At 43.6% G+C, this 18,254-nt stretch overlaps 1 protein-coding gene across 3 annotated transcripts in view; it reads right to left on the bottom strand.

Moving 5' to 3' along the window:
• LOC121573840 (bone morphogenetic protein receptor type-1B) overlaps positions 1 to 18,254 on the bottom strand; it is a 146,291-nt gene that overhangs the window by 39,561 nt on the left and 88,476 nt on the right. The window lies entirely within an intron of this gene.

Raw genomic sequence — 18,254 nt, forward strand, 5'->3', positions numbered from 1 at the left:
CGACACTGGGAGGTCCCATCCGGTTGACAGAAAGGTAGATAGCCGGGAGATGGGCCTGGCTCAAGGCTAACTCAGGGCTGATTAGCCAACCACAAAATGTTCATTTGGTTGCAGCTAGCTAGTAGCGATGAATCCGGTGTTAATGGTTCAGTGATTCCGGCAGAAAAAACGATATGTTCAGGGTCGATAACGCGCTGTGCAGACAGTGCAGACTAGCCGAATAATAGTCCAGGCTAGAGCTGGCTGGCTGGTATGTAGTGCAGGCCACGGCCACGGACAATGGTGAAGACCGCTAAACGGTGGCTAATAGCAAGTAGCTAGTTAGCTGGCTAGCGATGATCCGGTGTTAAGGTCCAGTTGTTCCGGCAGAAAATCCGAAATGCTCTGGCTCGATAGCGCGATGTGCAGACTGGCCGACAATTGTCCAGGCTAGAGCTGGCTGGTAGGAAGTGCAGGCCACAGCCACGGACAATGGTGAAGACCGATAAACGGTGGCTAATAGCAAGTAGCTAGTTAGCTGGCTAGTTGGCTAGTTTTAGCCAGAGGTTCTGGATAAAAATTTATGAAGAAACAACAGAATCCGTTCCACATTGGGTGAGGCGGGTTGTAGGAAAGTATATTTAGTTAAGGGATGGACAGTGAGATTGAAAAATATATACGAAAAAGACAAAAAAACTAAAAACAGGCTATTTACATAAAGGACAATACAGAAAACACGACCGCACTGCTATGCCATCTTGCTGGCTGACGAAAAGTAAATGTGGACGGTTCTTCCAATATCTTCACCTCGGAATGAATTAGATGCAGTTAGACGCAGTTGCGTCCCCGATGTGTCGGTCTTAACTTGTAGCCTGTGAGAAAGACCCGATCACGTGACGGAGAGCCGTGTGAGTGAGAGACGCTTCTGATTGCGCAGCACACTCAGGGAAAAGGGCACAACGCAGCACTCCGGGCCGCAAAAGGCATGGATTTTGTTAGGGTGCATTACAGCCACAAAGGGGATGCCACCGTGAAATTGTCAAATTGTGAATGAGAGACTATTGGAGTGTGTACAGCCTGCGCAAAAAACAAAGCAGAGCTCATGCCTTTCAAGCAACTTTTTTCAAATCATCATTAGAGTCTCATCATGCAGCCTTACAATGTGTTAAAAATCAAAACATATAGCCCAACGTTTGTAGAACAACTAAAGTTACATTAATGGCTTGTAGGCTATGTGTGGAAGCCAGGAGACACTGCATGTGTTTATGTTAATTACGGTCAATTACCTTGACAATCACTGGCTGACGAAATGTCATGACCGCCACAGCCCTAGGAGAGGCTTCCACTAAAGCACACCCTTTGTGTTCTGTTAGACAGGTAACGCTATCTACAATATAGCAGGGGGTGTAAAGCCATAACACATACATTTTTCCATCAGCAGACTATGATCGATAATGTCAAAAGCCGCACTGAAGTCTAACAAAACAGCTCCCACAATCTTTTTATCGTCAATTTCTCTCAGCCAATCATCAGTTATTTGTGTAAGTGCAGTGCTTGTTGAATGTCCTTCCATATAAGTGTGCTGAAAGTCTGTTGTCAATTTGTTTACAGTAAAATAGCATTGTATCTGATCAAACACAATTTTTTCCAAAAGTTTACTAAGGGTTGGTAACAGGCTGATTGGTCGACTACTTGAGCCAGTAAAGGGGGCTTTACTATTCTTGGGTAGTGTAATTACTTTTGCTTCCCTCCAAGCCTGAGGGCACACACTTTCTAGTAGGCTTAGATTGAAGATATGGCAAATAGGAGTGGCAATATTGTCCGCTATTATCCTCAGTAATTTTCCATCCAAGTTGTCAGACCCCGGTGGCTTGTCATTGTTGACAGACAACAATATTATTTTCACTTCTTCCACTCACTACACTCACTTTAAGGAATTCAAAATTATCTTATCTTTCATAATTTGATCAGTTATACTTGGATGTGTAGTGTCAGCGTTTGTTGCTGGCAATATCAGTGGGTTTTGTGATGAATGAGCCATCTGATTCAATGAATGATGGAGCTGAGTTTGCCTTTTTGCCCAAAATTTCATTTAAGCTTTTTACTATCATTCTTTATATATTTTATCCTTGTTTCATAGTATAGTTTATTCTTCTTTTTATTCAATTTAGTCACATGATTTCTCAATTTGCAGTACGTTTGCCAATCGGTTGTGCAGCCATACTTATTTGCCATTCCTTTTGCCTCATCCCTTTCAACCATAAAATGTTTCAATTCCTCATCAATCCACTGGGATTTAACAGTTTTTACAGTCATTTTCTTAATGGGGGCATGCTTATTAGTAACTGGAATAAGCAATTTCATAAATGTGTCAAGTGCAGTGTCTGTTTGCTCCTCATTACACACCACAGACCAACAAATATTCTTTACATCAACAACATAGGAATCACTACAAAACATATTGTATATATATGACCTCTTATACACTATATTAGGCCCAGCCTTTGGAACTTTGGTTTTCCTAGATATGGCTACTATATTGTGATCACTACATCCGATGGATTTGGATACTGCTTTAAAGCCAATTTCTGCAGCATTACTAAAGATGTGATCAATACATGATTTAATTCCTGTGCTGTTTGTAACTACCCCGGTAGGTTGACTGATAACCTGAACCAGGTTGCAGGCACTAGTTACAGTTTGAAGCTTTTTCTTGAGTGGGTAGCTTGATGAAAGCCAGTCAATATTTAAATCACCCAGAAAATATACCTCTCTGTTGATATCACATACATTATCAAGTATTTCACACATGTTATCCAGATACTGACTGTTAGCACTTGGTGGTCTATAGCAGCTTCCCACAAGAATGGGCTTTAGGTGAGGCAGATTAACCTGTAGCCATATTACTTCAACAGTATTTAACATGACATCCTCTCTAAGCTTTACAGGAATGTGGTTCTGAATATAAACGGCCACACCTACACCTTTGGCATTTCTGTAGTTTCTGTATATGTTATAACCATGTATTGCTACCACTGTATCATCAAAGGTATTATCTAAGTGAGTTTCAGAGATTGTCAGAATATGAATGTAATCTGTTACTAGCAAATTATTGATGTCATGTACCTTATTTCTTAAGGTACATATGTTAACGTGGGCAATTTTATTTATTTATTTATTATAATAATACTTTTTGTAACCCCTTTTTTCTCATTTTACATTTGAGTCATTTAGCAGACGCTCTTATCCAGAGCGACTTACAGGAGCAATTAGGGTTAAGTGCCTTGCTCAAGGGCACATCGACAGATTTTTCACCTAGTCGGCTGGGGGATTAGAACCAGCGACCTTTCGGTTACTGGCACAACGCTCTTAACCACTAAGCTACCTGCTAAGCTACCTTCTCCCCAATTTCATGATATCCAATTGCGATCCAATTACGATCTTGTCTCATCACTGCAACTCCCCAACGGGCTCGGGAGAGGCGAAGGTCGAATCATGCGTCCTCCGAATCATGACCCGCCAAACCGCGCTTTTTAACACCCACCCGCTTAATCCGGAAGCCAGCTGCACCAATGTGTCGGAGGAAACACCGTTCAACTGACGACTGAAATGAGCCTGCAGGCGCCCGGCCCGCCACAAGGAGTCGCTAGAGCGCGATGAGCCAAGTAAAGCCCCCCCGGCCAAACCCTCCCCTAACCCGGACAACGCTTGGCCAATTGTGTACCGCCCTATGGGACTCCCCGTCACGGCCGGTTGTGACACAGCCTGGGATCGAACCCAGGTCTGTAGTGACGCCTCAAGCACTGCGATGCAGTGCTTTAAACCGCTGCGCCACTCGGGAGTCAACGTGGGCTATTTGTTTTGCACTTTTCTGGGATGCTTGATTGTTTTCATTGCTTTACTGGGAAGCTTAGCAGACGTAGACATGCTCATGTTATTTATGTTAGTGCAGGGTGAGCTGCACACAGTGGACTTCCTACTAGGGCACACCGCCTCAGTGCTAACAGTATAACTTATATCTGCATATTTCCGTTAGGGAACACCTACTCTGTGAAGTGCGCGTGTGCAATAACTCAATTCGCCATTGCACTCCTTATAAACAACACAATTAAAAAAACTTTTGCAAAGGGTAAAGTTTACAAACCTTAGTCCACTCCGTTCATAACAGATTCTAGTTTTGGGAACAGAAAACTGTATTGAGACCAAATGTTTCATTGATGAGAATCCATCTCGTTCCATCTTCTCCCACTGCCCGCCAGTGGGCTTCCTCTCACTACCATATTTGGTAGTGAGTGGAAACGCCAAGTGGATGCTTCACATTTAAACATCCAGTGAAATATCTGTCTCATTGTTCTATCTGTGGTATAACTCTGGTTGATAGGCACATGATTACTGCATACAATAGCTGTAGGATCATCAGAGGCATTCAGGGCAGTGAGAGGGACATAAATTAGGTTACTTACATTGTGTCTTCCTACGCCCCTGGGATAATGTACATTTGCTGAAGCATTATGACAACTCAGCGACACAATGGTAGGGATTAACTGAGCTGGGCTTGGGTCATTGATAAGTCATTGTCTCAACACAGCCTTAAAATACTGTGAAAGGAACCCAAATTATTTGGGTGGATCCTATCCTCTTCATAAAATTAGCTTTGTTTTCAGAAGGTATCAAAATTGTCAATAAATGTTACACCCACAGAGCTGCAATAGTATCCTAACCAGTTATGGAGGGCTAAAAGTCTGCTGAAACGTTCAATGCCACGATTTAGGGAGGGCACAGGGCCAGATATTATAGGGCGTTTGTTGGCGTCAACCAGAGACCCAATCAGTTCTTTAAAATCCATCTTCAGCTGGTCTGAGCTGCCCTTCATAATGTCATTGAATCCCACATTAACTATGATAGGTGTAGGTTTAAAATGTTTGGGAGCAGCTTATTGATGTCCTCTACTCGTGCGCCTGGATAGCACAACATATTTGCTCCAGGGACTGAGACATTTCTCACCATTGAACTGCCCAATACAATGGCCGGAGAAGAGAATGGAGAAATCCGTCCATTCCTACCCCTCACACAATCTGTGGAACCTTTGGGCCCACGAGAAGCAGGATAGCATACGCCCGCTGCTCCCGGCGATAGGTCCAGACCTAAAGCATCCTTGGCAGGCAGGTTACAGGTAGCATGGGCCATTCGGATAGGGACAGATGACAAGGCGGGTATACATCCATCAGGCCCGAGCCGCATCCTGCCACAGGAGTTGAGAACAAGAAAGTTCCAATTTACGTTTTCCCCATAAATTCACGCAGAATTGAAATTTGCTTGCTAAGGATAGCCACCTCATTCCTGTAATCATCTGCAAGCAAACAATTTCCGCATTGGAACTCCGGATTGTCAATACTGTCCCGGACAAGAGCGTAATAAACACATATTCTACAGCGCTGGAAACGTTCGTTAGCTATTCCAGGCAAAGCGGGCTCCATTGCAACCTAGCTAGCTAGCTGGATAGCTGGTAGCAGGTGTTAAATATGCTTCTCTGTTAACATCTGGGTAAAAGGAATGTGAGTCTTATTCAGTACATTTAGTAATTGCTTGCTTTTCTAAAGTCTACCAACCTTGCCAGCAGGCATGCCAGCTAAGACATGTTAGACAAGCTAGCTACTCTAAGTTGATTGATAGCCTGAAATGGCTTCTTGGTATCTAGTTATGAGGTTGGGAGATTGGGAACCTATCTGGACTAAAGCCAACTTCATAAAATTGCTAGGTGGCTAGTAGTATTAAAGAGAAACAACAACAACAACAAAATAAACATGTTTATTTGATTATTATAAAAAAATGTAACAGGACAAATCTGAGGGGGCATGTCTGAGGGGCCTCTGCCCTGAATTTAGGGCTGGGAATTGTCAGGGACTTAGGTGCCGATATGATATGTATTGCAATTCTCACGATTCTATATGTATTGTGATTTGATACTGCAATATTATTGCAATTTGACGTTCCAAACATACTGCTCACTATATGTCTGCTGCAGAGAGACGAGAGAGCATGAAAAAAGTTTTGATCAGTCAGAGAAATAAAAGTACTGAAAACATGTTGGCTCACTATTTAAAAAGAAGAACAAGAACAAGCTACAGTGGGGAAAAAAAGTATTTAGTCAGCCACCAATTGTGCAAGTTCTCCCACTTAAAAAGATGAGAGAGGCCTGTAATTTTCATCATAGGTACACGTCAACTATGACAGATAAAATGAGGGAAAAAAATCCAGAAAATCACATTGTAGGATTTTAAATGAATTTATTTGCAAATTATGGTGGAAAATAAGTATTTGGTCAATAACAAAACTTTCTCAATACTTTGTTATATACCCTTTGTTGGCAATGACACAGGTCAAACGTTTTCTGTAAGTCTTCACAAGGTTTTCACACACTGTTGCTGGTATTTTGGCCCATTCCTCCATGCAGATCTCCTCTAGAGCAGTGATGTTTTGGGGCTGTCGCTGGGCAACACAGACTTTCAACTCCCTCCAAAGATTTTCTATGGGGTTGAGATCTGGAGACTGGCTAGGCCACTCCAGGACCTTGAAATGCTTCTTACGAAGCCACTCCTTCATTGCCCGGGCGGTGTGTTTGGGATCATTGTCATGCTGAAAGACCCAGCCACGTTTCATCTTCAATGCCCTTGCTGATGGAAGGAGGTTTTCACTCAAAATCTCACGATACATGGCCTCATTCATTCTTTCCTTTACACGGATCAGTCATCCTGGTCCCTTTGCAGAAAAACAGCCCCAAAGCATGATGTTTCCACCCCCATGCTTCACAGTAGGTATGGTGTTCTTTGGATGCAACTCAGCATTCTTTGTCCTCCAAACACGACGAGTTTAGTTTTTACCAAAAAGTTATATTTTGGGTTCATCTGACCATATGACATTCTCCCAATCCTCTTCTGGATCATCCAAATGCACTCTAGCAAACTTCAGACGGGCCTGGACATGTACTGGCTTAAGCAGGGGGACACGTCTGGCACTGCAGGATTTGAGTCCCTGGCGGCGTAGTGTGTTACTGATGGTAGGCTTTGTTACTTTGGTCCCAGCTCTCTGCAGGTCATTCACTAGGTCCCCCCGTGTGGTTCTGGGATTTTTGCTCACCGTTCTTGTGATCATTTTGACCCCACGGGGTGAGATCTTGCGTGGAGCCCCAGATCGAGGGAGATTATCATTGGTCTTGTATGTCTTCCATTTCCTAATAATTGCTCCCACAGTTGATTTCTTCAAACCAAGCTGCAAACCTATTGCAGATTCAGTCTTCCCAGCCTGGTGCAGGTCTACATTTTGTTTCTGGTGTCCTTTGACAGCTCTTTGGTCTTGGCCATAGTGGAGTTTGGAGTGTGACTGTTTGAGGTTGTGGACAGGTGTCTTTTATACTGATAACAAGTTCAAACAGGTGACATTAATACAGGTAACGAGTGGAGGACAGAGGAGCCTCTTAAAGAAGAAGTTACAGGTCTGTGAGAGCCAGAAATCTTGCTTGTTTGTAGGTGACCAAATACTTATTTTCCACCATAATTCGCAAATAAATTCATTAAAAATCCTACAATGTGATTTTCTGGATTTATTTTTCTCAAATTTTTTTGTCAGCCACCAAATTTGTCTGTCATAGTTGACGTGTACCTATGATGAAAATTACAGGCCTCTCTCATCTTTTTAAGTGGGAGAACTTGCACAATTGGTGGCTGACTAAATACTTTTTTCCCCCACTGTATATGATGAAAAATACCTGAGTTTTGGAGCAAGTACAGTCGACTAACACTAGCTAACATTACCAACAGTAGCAAAAAAATTAATAATAATAATAATAATAATAATATATATATATATATACACAAACACACACATTTTTTTTTTACAAATCGAGTCAAATATCGATATAATATCATCCCAAAATAATTTTGCAATATGTAGCTATCAATTTATTACCCCATCACTGCAGGTTGGGGTGGCCATACTATAGCTTAGCAGTCAGTTCACACTAACCCTTCATTAAATACTGAAACAGGCTGAAACACAGTGGAACAGAGGAGCTGTTGTTCCACACGCTTGTAAAACAATATTGCTGAAAAAAGAATAATTGCAGCACTTGAGCAATCAACACTCCCTATACGCCCCACCCCAGCCCTAAAACCTGCCACATAAAACTGGAGCACCAGGTATACTGTACAACACAGGGGGAGCACTTTTTAATCCAAAGAAAGAGAGAGAGTCCCTTTAGCATTAATAGAAAACTGCCCAGACAAGCTCAACAGAAATAAATATTTGGACAGCGGCTGAGAACAGGTGTTTTCGATTAAAACGGACAGTTAGACCTTAGGTAGATTTTTTCTTAACATGGTCGTTGTGAGGGACGGAGCTCGGGGAAAAACCATGGCTGCCTTGCCAAGTCAACCAGGAGCGTTTAATGAAGGGCTCGTTCCTTGTGTCTGGGCTGCAGTGTGTGGTGTTGGGTGGATTGACTGACTGTACTGACTGGACACTGGAAACCAAAGGGTCTAATTAAGGGGGTCCTCTACCGGTCAGACAAAGCTGAGCCGACAGCAGGGGTCACTACCCTGGCCCACAAACCTCCTGTGACCCCCACATCTGCCTGGCTGTATTAGCCTAGACATGTCCGATTGATGTGGACACCCCGAGTCTGAGGCACGGGTACTGACAGAAACACACTACCTACCACACACACTGGACCTACAGTACTGACAGAACACTACCTAACACACACACACACACACACACTGTCTGGACCTACAGTACTGACACAACACTATATACCACTACGGTTGGAAAGCTACCGGTAATTTACTAAAGTTACTGGAATCTTCAGACATTTTGGTGATTAATAGAACATCTATGGCAATCTATTTATACTTGAATAACTTTTTTTAAAAACGTATTCATATATAGTATAAATGTTTTATATCTGTGTCCATATTGTCAATGAGTTTCTAGCAGATAGACCATATGGTTCAAGAGAAAATAGCCTAATTAATGGGAAACATTGACAACAAATACATATCGACATAGTCAAAAAAATAAGTGTGTAAAAACATATATAAAGAATATTTCATGCTGAAACCCTAATATTAAACACCAATGGTATTCACTAAGAAGTTGATGGTTTAGGATCAAGTTTTACAGCTTTGTCATTCTATTTCTTATTTTAAAATTATCTTATTTAATTATTTCAGATATTTTACATGTGATAGGCCACACAGAGGACCAGAGATAATTTCAGACACCTGTGATAATATGAAGTACCCAAAAGAGCCGCTAGATGTCTTGTGATAGATTAAATAAAATCCTTGAAAGATACCACAATTCTGGTAGTTTACAGGTAACACTAATAATTGCTCCCACAGTTGATTTCTTCAAACCAAGCTGCAAACCTATTGCAGATTCAGTCTTCCCAGCCTGGTGCAGGTCTACATTTTGTTTCTGGTGTCCTTTGACAGCTCTTTGGTCTTGGCCATAGTGGAGTTTGGAGTGTGACTGTTTGAGGTTGTGGACAGGTGTCTTTTATACTAATAACAAGTTCAAACAGGTGCCATTAATACAGGTAACGAGTGGAGGACAGAGGAGCCTCTTAAAGAAGAAGTTACAGGTCTGTGAGAGCCAGAAATCTTGCTTGTTTGTGACCAAATACTTATTTTCCACCATAATTTGCAAATAAATTCATAAAAAAATCCTACAATGTGATCTTCTGGATTTTTTTTCCTCCATTTGTCTGTCATAGTTGACGTGTACCTATGATGAAAATTATAGGCCTCTCTCATCTTTTTAAGTGGGAGAACTTGCACAATTGGTGGCTGACTAAATACTTTTTTCCCCCACTGTATACACCTGTTCTGAAAGGCCCCAGAGTCTGCAACACCACTAACCAAGGGGCACCACCAAGCAAGCGGCACCATGAAGCCCAAGGAGCTCTCCAAACAGGTCAGGGACAAAGTTGTGGAGAAGTACAGATCAGGGTTAGGTTATAAAAAAATATCAAAATCTTTGAACATCCCACAGAGCACCATTAAATCCATTAATAATAAATGGAAATAATATGGCACCACAACAAACCTGCCAAGAGAGGGCCGCCCACCAAAACTCACGGACCAGGCAAGGAGGGCATTAATCAGAGAGGCAACAAAGAGACCAAAGATAACCCTGAAGGAGCTGCAAAGCTCCACAGCGGAGATTGGAGTATCTGTCCATAGGACCACTTAAAGCCGTACACCATAGAGCTGGGCTTTACAGAAAAGTCGCCAGAAAAAGCAATTTCTTAAAGAAAAAAATAAGTAAACGCGTTTGGTGTTCGCCAAAAGGCATGTGGGAGACTCTCCAAACATATTGAAGAAGGTACTCTGGTCAGATGAGACTAAAATTGAGCTATTTGGCCATCAAGGAAAACGCTATGTCTGGCGCAAACTCAACACCTCTCATCACCCCGAGAACACCATCCCCCCAGTGAAGCATGGTGGTGGCAGCATCATGCTGTGGGGATGTTTTTCATTGGCAGGGACTGGGAAACTGGTCAGAATTGAAGGAATGATGGATGGAGCTAAATACAGGGACATTCTTGAGGGAAACCTGTTTCAGTCTTCCAGAGATTTGAGACTGGGACTGAGGTTCACCTTCCAGCAGGATAATGACCCTAAGCATATTGCTAAAGCAACACTCAAGTGGTTTAAGGGGAAACATTTAAATGTCTTGGAATGGCCTAGTCAAAGCCCAGACCTCAATCCAACTGAGAATCTGTGGTATGACTTAAAGATTGCTGTACACCAGCGGAACCCATCCAAGGAGGAGGAGGAGCTGGAGCAGTTTTGCCTTGAAGAATGGGCAAAAATCCCAGTGGCTAGATGTGCCAAGCCTATAGAGACATACCCCAAGAGACTTGCAGCTGTAATTGCTGCAAAAGGTGGTTCTACAAAGTATTGACTTTGGGGGGGTGAATAGTTATGCACGCTCAAGTTTTCTGTTTTTCTGTCTTATTTCTTGTTTTTTGTTCACAATAAAAAATATTTTGCATCTTCAAAGTGGTAGGCATGTTGTGTAAATCAAATGATACAAACTCCCCAAAAATCTATTTTAATTCCAAGTTGTAAGGCAACAAAATAGGAAAAATGTCAAGGGGGGGTGAATACTTTCGCAAGCCACTGTATGTTGAACACTGGACTACAGTACAGTAACACCATGGACATATCATGTTGAACACCGGACCTACAGTACTAAACAGTACAGTACAACCATGGACGTATCATGTTGAACACTGGACCTACAGTACTAAACAGTACAGTACAACCATGGACGTATCATGTTGAACACTGGTCCTACAGTACTAAACAGTTCAGTACCACTTTGGACGTATCGTTCATGACCAGACACACCACACCTTTAGTACTGACCCAACACCTACCACACACATTGAACCTTCTGTATAATAAAAGGCACTGTGGTCAAAATATCATCATGGTACACTTTCAACTTGAATCCGAATGGCTAAATAGAATAGTGTACTGAATCTCTCTCCCAGACAACTGGAACTCCTAAATCAACCCTGTTCATTCACAGACAGAGGAATGTTTTGTCCGGGCTGTTTGGGGTTTGTAGCGGTGCTGCTTTGTACAAAGAGCCTTGACACTTGTTACAATAACAGGAGCTCAGTGTGGGTTATTGGGGGTCTGGGGGCTCTCCTCTGAGTGAGCGGGACCGGCCTGGCGTACTGTACACAGCAGCGTCAGAAGTTCATGCCCTCCCTGGGGCATTCACACAGTAAAAACAAAGAGATCACACAGGCTGCGCTAGCGAGAGCTACGCTAACGAGGCTGATCGTTACAGAGTGGCGCCACCTGTCTCCCTCCTCCAATTAGGCCGAACAAGACCAAAGTGCTAATCAACCGGCCGACCAGCCCAGAGGGGAGAGGAAAAAACTATAGGATCAAAGAGAGGATAAAAAAAAAACGAGTAGAAAGAGGGAGGGGGTAGGGGGGAGGGAAAGAGACGTAGAGAGAGGAATACAGTGGGGGAAAAAAGTATTTAGTCAGCCACCAATTGTGCAAGTTCTCCCACTTAAAAAGAAGAGAGAGGCCTGCTTAAGCCAGTACATGTCCAGGCCCGTCTGAAGTTTGCTAGAGTGCATTTGGATGATCCAGAAGAGGATTGGGAGAATGTCATATGGTCAGATGAAACCAAAATAGAACTTTTTGGTAAAAACTCAACTCGTCGTGTTTGGAGGACAAAGAATGCTGAGTTGCATCCAAAGAACACCATACCTACTGTGAAGCATGGGGGTGGAAACATCATGCTTTGGGGCTGTTTTTCTGCAAAGGGACCAGGACGACTGATCCGTGTAAAGGAAAGAATGAATGAGGCCATGTATCGTAAGATTTTGAGTGAAAACCTCCTTCCATCAGCAAGGGCATTGAAGATGAAACGTGGCTGGGTCTTTCAGCATGACAATGATCCCAAACACACCGCCCGGGCAACGAAGGAGTGGCTTCGTAAGAAGCATTTCAAGGTCCTGGAGTGGCCTAGCCAGTCTCCAGATCTCAACCCCATAGAAAATCTTTGGAGGGAGTTGAAAGTCTGTGTTGCCCAGCAACAGCCCCAAAACATCACTGCTCTAGAGGAGATCTGCATGGAGGAATGGGCCAAAATACCAGCAACAGTGTGCTGAAAACCTTGTGAAGACTTACAGAAAACGTTTGACCTGTGTCATTGCCAACAAAGGGTATATAACAAAGTATTGAGAAACTTTTGTTATTGACCAAATACTTATTTTCCACCATAATTTGCAAATAAATTCATTAAAAATCCTACAATGTGATTTTCTGGATTTTTTTTCCTCATTTTGTCTGTCATAGTTGACGTGTACCTATGATGAAAATTACAGGCCTCTCTCATCTTTTTAAGTGGGAGAACTTGCACAATTAGTGGCTGACTAAATACCTTTTTTCCCAACTGTATATATATACTGTATAGAGAGAGAGAGAGAGAGAGAGAGAGAGAGAGAGAGAGAGAGAGAGAGAGATGAGATGAGATTGGGGGAGAGATGGTGGGGAGCCAGAGAGCAAAAGGAATGGCAGATTAAGATACACCTCTTTCTCCGTTTACAGCTCATGCAAACTGAGACAACATCCAAAGTTCAATTGTTTTAATTACGAAACATGAAAGTCCAACTGATGCAGGAGAGTCCTGATTGGTGTGTCTGTGGATGAGCAGATGAATGGTCCAGTGAGAGTAGGAGATGAGAGGTTGAGAGGGGAGGGCAAATACAGACTGGCCGCACAGTTGGGATGGGAGCGAGGCGCCCAGAAGGGCTGAGTGCTCTCTGAGGTTCACAGAAGCTGTAATTATGGGGAAAAGGGGTGTGTGTTTACAATATCACACTCTCCTTAACAAGCACTAATTGTGTGTGTGCAGTGAGCGCGTGTAGGAATGTCTGAGCACAGCTAGAGTGCAGGGAGAGTTCAGGGAAGAGTTTGGTCAATGGACGACGTGGTTTGTGTCAAACCTATCAAAAACAATATACACACCGAAATATAAGACTGAGGTAATTGGGGCTTGTTAGAATAGCCAGATAAATTAAACAACATTTGGTTATGAAGAACAGTATTGCAGCCCAAAATAACTTATAAATAGGGAGACAGAGGCTCAAAAAGACAGGGGTGAAGGCATTAGTGCATTCATTCATGTCCTGACAAAAACACACATGTGTACACGTACATGTGTGTGCGTGTGTGTATGTGCATGTATGGGTATTTGTGTGTGTGTGACAGAGACCGAGAGTGAGAGAGACCGAGATTGAGATCAAGAGAGAGTGTGAGAGAGCGAAAGATGAAGAGTGAGAGAAAAACAGTAAAGAGAGAGAGATAGAGAGAGAGCAAGCGAGAGAGTAATAGATGGGCATACTCTCTGCCCCCAACCACAATGACGGCACACAGCCCTGCCCTCCTGTGCCCCAGTAGGTGTAGGACCATCCGACACACTTGGCCTCCCAAACATAGTCTAGTCTCTGTTGGTTCTAGAGGGACCAGTACAGGGTTGTAGTGCTGCCGGAGCGCAGAGGAGCAGCGCTCCCTCACCTTTTTCAGTTTGAGAATACACTGAGCTGGTAAAACTATTTCTGGAAAATGTATTCTGATAAATTCTAAATAAATTATATTTAATTACCACAAAAATTTGATGAAAATCGATAGAACGACAAACCAGTTAAATATGTATAGTAGCCTAGAGGCAGGTAAAAGGTGGTTTCCTACCTGTCTTCTCTCTGGCGGTGCCGAGAATGATGAAGAACTGTAGGCTATGCGTGTGCACTGCGGCGGCCCGTCGGAGGCTTGACCACTTTGGCCAATCAGAACGTTGAGAAAAAAAATCTAAATTCACAGTGCCTTGATGTTCATATAACTCCACGGACCCCCTCTTGCGCAGTAGAACCCAGAAACGATATGTGACCATTTGGTTATCACAACACCGTTCTGCCGAGGACACCCAAACCAGAGTGGCCACTGCAAAGCCCAAGGAGCCTGACCCTCTCTGGAAGTTGTTATAACCCTGCTTGGGATATTTAGCCTATATTGGCTATTGATTGAGACACAGGGCCCGTTCTAGCTTGGTATGTCAGGGTGGGAAATTGGAAATGTGAATTGGGCCAAGTTGGAGGAAGTAATGCATTTAGGTTATAGCTTATTGAGATGCATGAATACACCACACCAAAAGCTTGATTTTAAAACGAATATCCTGCAATTCTATGTAGGAATAATTTATGTTCACTACTTGTTGTTTTTTTACCATCGAAAGGCTTGCGACTGCTACTTGGTCAATTGATTTGATGATTTAATCTATGCAAATAAATCCTATTAATTGATATTTCACCTCTGTTTTCTTTTATTCTGTAATAGGGTATATTGTAACCATGTGTTCAAGCTAATCAAATCAAAGTTTATTTATGATACAGCGTAGTGTAAGCTACACAATACAATGAAATGCCTACTTGCAACTAAAGCTCTCCTCGCAAACAGTGCAATGATATTAAGCTATACACCGAGTGTACAAAACATTAGGAACACTTTCCTAATATTGCGTTTCACCCCCTTTTGCCCTCAGAACAGCTTCAATTCATCAGGCATGGACTCTACAAGGTGTCGAAAGTGTTCCACAGGGATTCTGGCCCATGTTGACTCCAATGCGTCCCACAGTTGTGTCAAGTTGACTGGATGTCCTTTGGGTGGTGGACTATTCTTGTTACACACAGGAAACTGTTGAGCGTGAAAAACCCAACAGCGTTGCAGTTCTTGACATACTCAAACCGCTGCACCTGGCACCTACTACCATACCCCGTTCAAAAGGCACTTAAATATTTTTTCTTGCCCATTCACCCTCTGAATGACACACATACACAATACATGTCTCAAGGCTTAAACATCCTTCTTTAGCCTGTCTCCTCCCCTTCATCTACACAGATTGAAGTGGATTTAACAATTTACATCAATAAGGGATCATAGCTTTCACCTGGATTCACCTGGTCAGTTTATGTCATGGAAAGAGCAGGTGTTCTTAATGTTTTGTACAGTCAGTATGTATTTGTATTTACATTAGGCTATAGCCTACAAATAGCTGTACCATGTAGTCGTAGACCTATTAGGCTATACTGCAAATTATTGTTGTTTTTCCCTGAACTGGTCGAATGGCAGAGCTATCATTCAGCTATCCTTCAGAAAGACAAGTTGGTTCAACTTCTTTAACATCATTGTGCGATCCTGGCGCTGTGCATTCAGAACCACGAAGGGCCCTCCAATCGTTTAATATAACACTCATCAAGATCTGTTGCCTACGCCTAAAAATTCAAGAAGATCGAAATGCATAGGCTATTCCCATGAAACTGATTGAGATCCATGAAATGATTGGCATGCAGATGCAGTTTCACCGGTAAAACGTGAATAATTATCATTCACGATTGACAGTGATGATGACCTAATTTGAAATGAGGTATGACTAACTCAGTGTTTGTGGGTAATAAAAATAGAATATTTTCTTGAGACAATAGGCAGACATTGCAATTGGAGGATGCATTTTATGCATGCAGTATTCTATAACAAGGCTCTCCAACCCTGTTCCTGGAGAGCTACCATCCTGTAGGTTCATTCCAACCCTAATCTAGCACACCTGATTCTAATAATTAGCTGGTTTATAAGCTGAATCAGTTACAACTGGGGTTGGAGTGAAAACCTACAGGAGGGTAGCTCTCCAGGAACAGGGTTGGAGAGCCCTGTTCTATAATGATAGGCTATTCAATAGGATACATCTGTCGGTACAAGCTTGATTGAGGAAATTATGTCATTTACCAAAAAAAAGCACTCCGTCACCTAAAAACATTGCACTATACTACTGGACCAGTATCTCTGAACCACAGAGCCCTGTTTTACAGCATCACAGTTTAGTCTCTGTTGGTTCTACAAGGGACCAGTATCGCTGTGCCACAGACATAGAAATAAAATGAATAGAACGGGCGTCCCACTCCCCATTCAAGTCAATGATGGCATAATTGGTAGACTGGCGGCCATTGTGAGTGTACCCATAGGAGCAAAGCAGGAAGTGAAAGCAGGAAGTAAAAGCAGGTGCACCCATCAATCTGTGCTGTGATTTGTTGAATCAACGCAATTACAAAAAATACATTCCATTGCATGAGGCTATTCCCATGCAGTTAGCATCATGGGCTCACGAGTGGCTCAGCGGTCTAAGGCACTGCATCTCAATACTTGAGGCGTCACTACAGACCCCCTGGTTCGATTCCAGGCTGTATCACAACCGGCCGTGATTGGGAGTCCCATAGGGTGGCGTACAATTGGCCCAGTGTCGTCCGGGTTTGGCCGGTGTAGGCCGTCATTGTAAATAAGAATTTGTTCTTAACTGACTTGCCTAGTTAAATAAAGGTAAAATTTAAATAAATAAATACATTTGAATTAACATTCTACATTACCAAAGAAACTGCATCACAATACCAGGCAGCCATTGCGAGTGCATCCATGTGTATACCATTCAAATTGCCAGGGTTAGAGGTTCCAAGCCTGTTTTATGCCCTGCCCTACAGCATCATAGTCTAGTCCAGGGATGGGCAACTTTGATGGGGTTGGGTGCCACCGAAAATCTGAAATCAGAGCCGGCTGATGCACAACCAAATTTCGAAATTCCAACTCTCAACAGTAATTTGAGACCCCGACTGAGTTCCCAAAAAATATTAATAATATAATTTTTTTGGGGAGGACATTGATCCGTGGGCCTGCAAAAGGGTGGTCGGCCCGCGGGCCGCCAGTTGCCCATCCCTGATCTAGTCTCTTTTGGTTCTAGAGGGCACTAGTATCTCTGTGCCACAGAGCCCTGCCCTACTGCACGGCCTGGGTCCTGCCCTTCTCTCTCTCCACCAATCATAGTCAGTCTCTGTTACAGCAGGACTCAGTGTGCGATTAGTTTAACGTAGCAGGCATAAAAGAAACGCCTGAAACTAGATCCCCTACTGGTCTTGACGAGAAAAATAAAAAACTGTCGGGGGAGGTTCTCTTCTGCGCTGTTCAACCAATCCAGTGAATGTGGAGGAGGAGTTAAGATGGAGTGTCGTCTTGTTAACGTCCAAAAGTGGAAGTCGCGTCACAGGCTCTCTTTCCATTAGCCCTGAAAACTGGAACATCCGGTTGTTGGGGACTCAACAGAGGCTAGTGTGCCCTACTCTACAGCCACTCTCTAGTCCACACTCCCCAGTCTCCACCCTCAAGCTCCAGCCACTCACCCCCAAGCTCCAGCCACTCACCCCCAAGCTCCAGCCACTCACCCCCAAGGTCCAGCCACTCACCCCCAAGGTCCAGCCACTCACCCCCAAACTCCAGCCCACTCACCCCCAAGCTCCAGCCCACTCACCCCCAAGGTCCAGCCACTCACCCCCAAGGTCCAGCCACTCACCCCCAAGGTCCAGCCACTCACCCCCAAGGTCCAGCCCACTCACCCCCAAGGTCCAGCCCACTCACCCCCAGCCACTCACCCCCAAGGTCCAGCCACTCACCCTCAAGGTCCAGCCCACTCACCCCCAAGGTCCAGCCCACTCACCCCCAGCCACTCACCCCCAAGGTCCAGCCCACTCACCCCCAAGGTCCAGCCCACTCACCCCCAAGGTCCAGCCCACTCACCCCCAAGGTCCAGCCCACTCACTCCCAAGGTCCAGCTTTACCAAACATATACTACCAATCTACCCAGAGCCT

The sequence above is a fragment of the Coregonus clupeaformis genome, chromosome 9, assembly GCF_020615455.1.
Source record: "Coregonus clupeaformis isolate EN_2021a chromosome 9, ASM2061545v1, whole genome shotgun sequence".
Taxonomy (NCBI): Eukaryota; Metazoa; Chordata; class Actinopteri; order Salmoniformes; family Salmonidae; genus Coregonus; species Coregonus clupeaformis.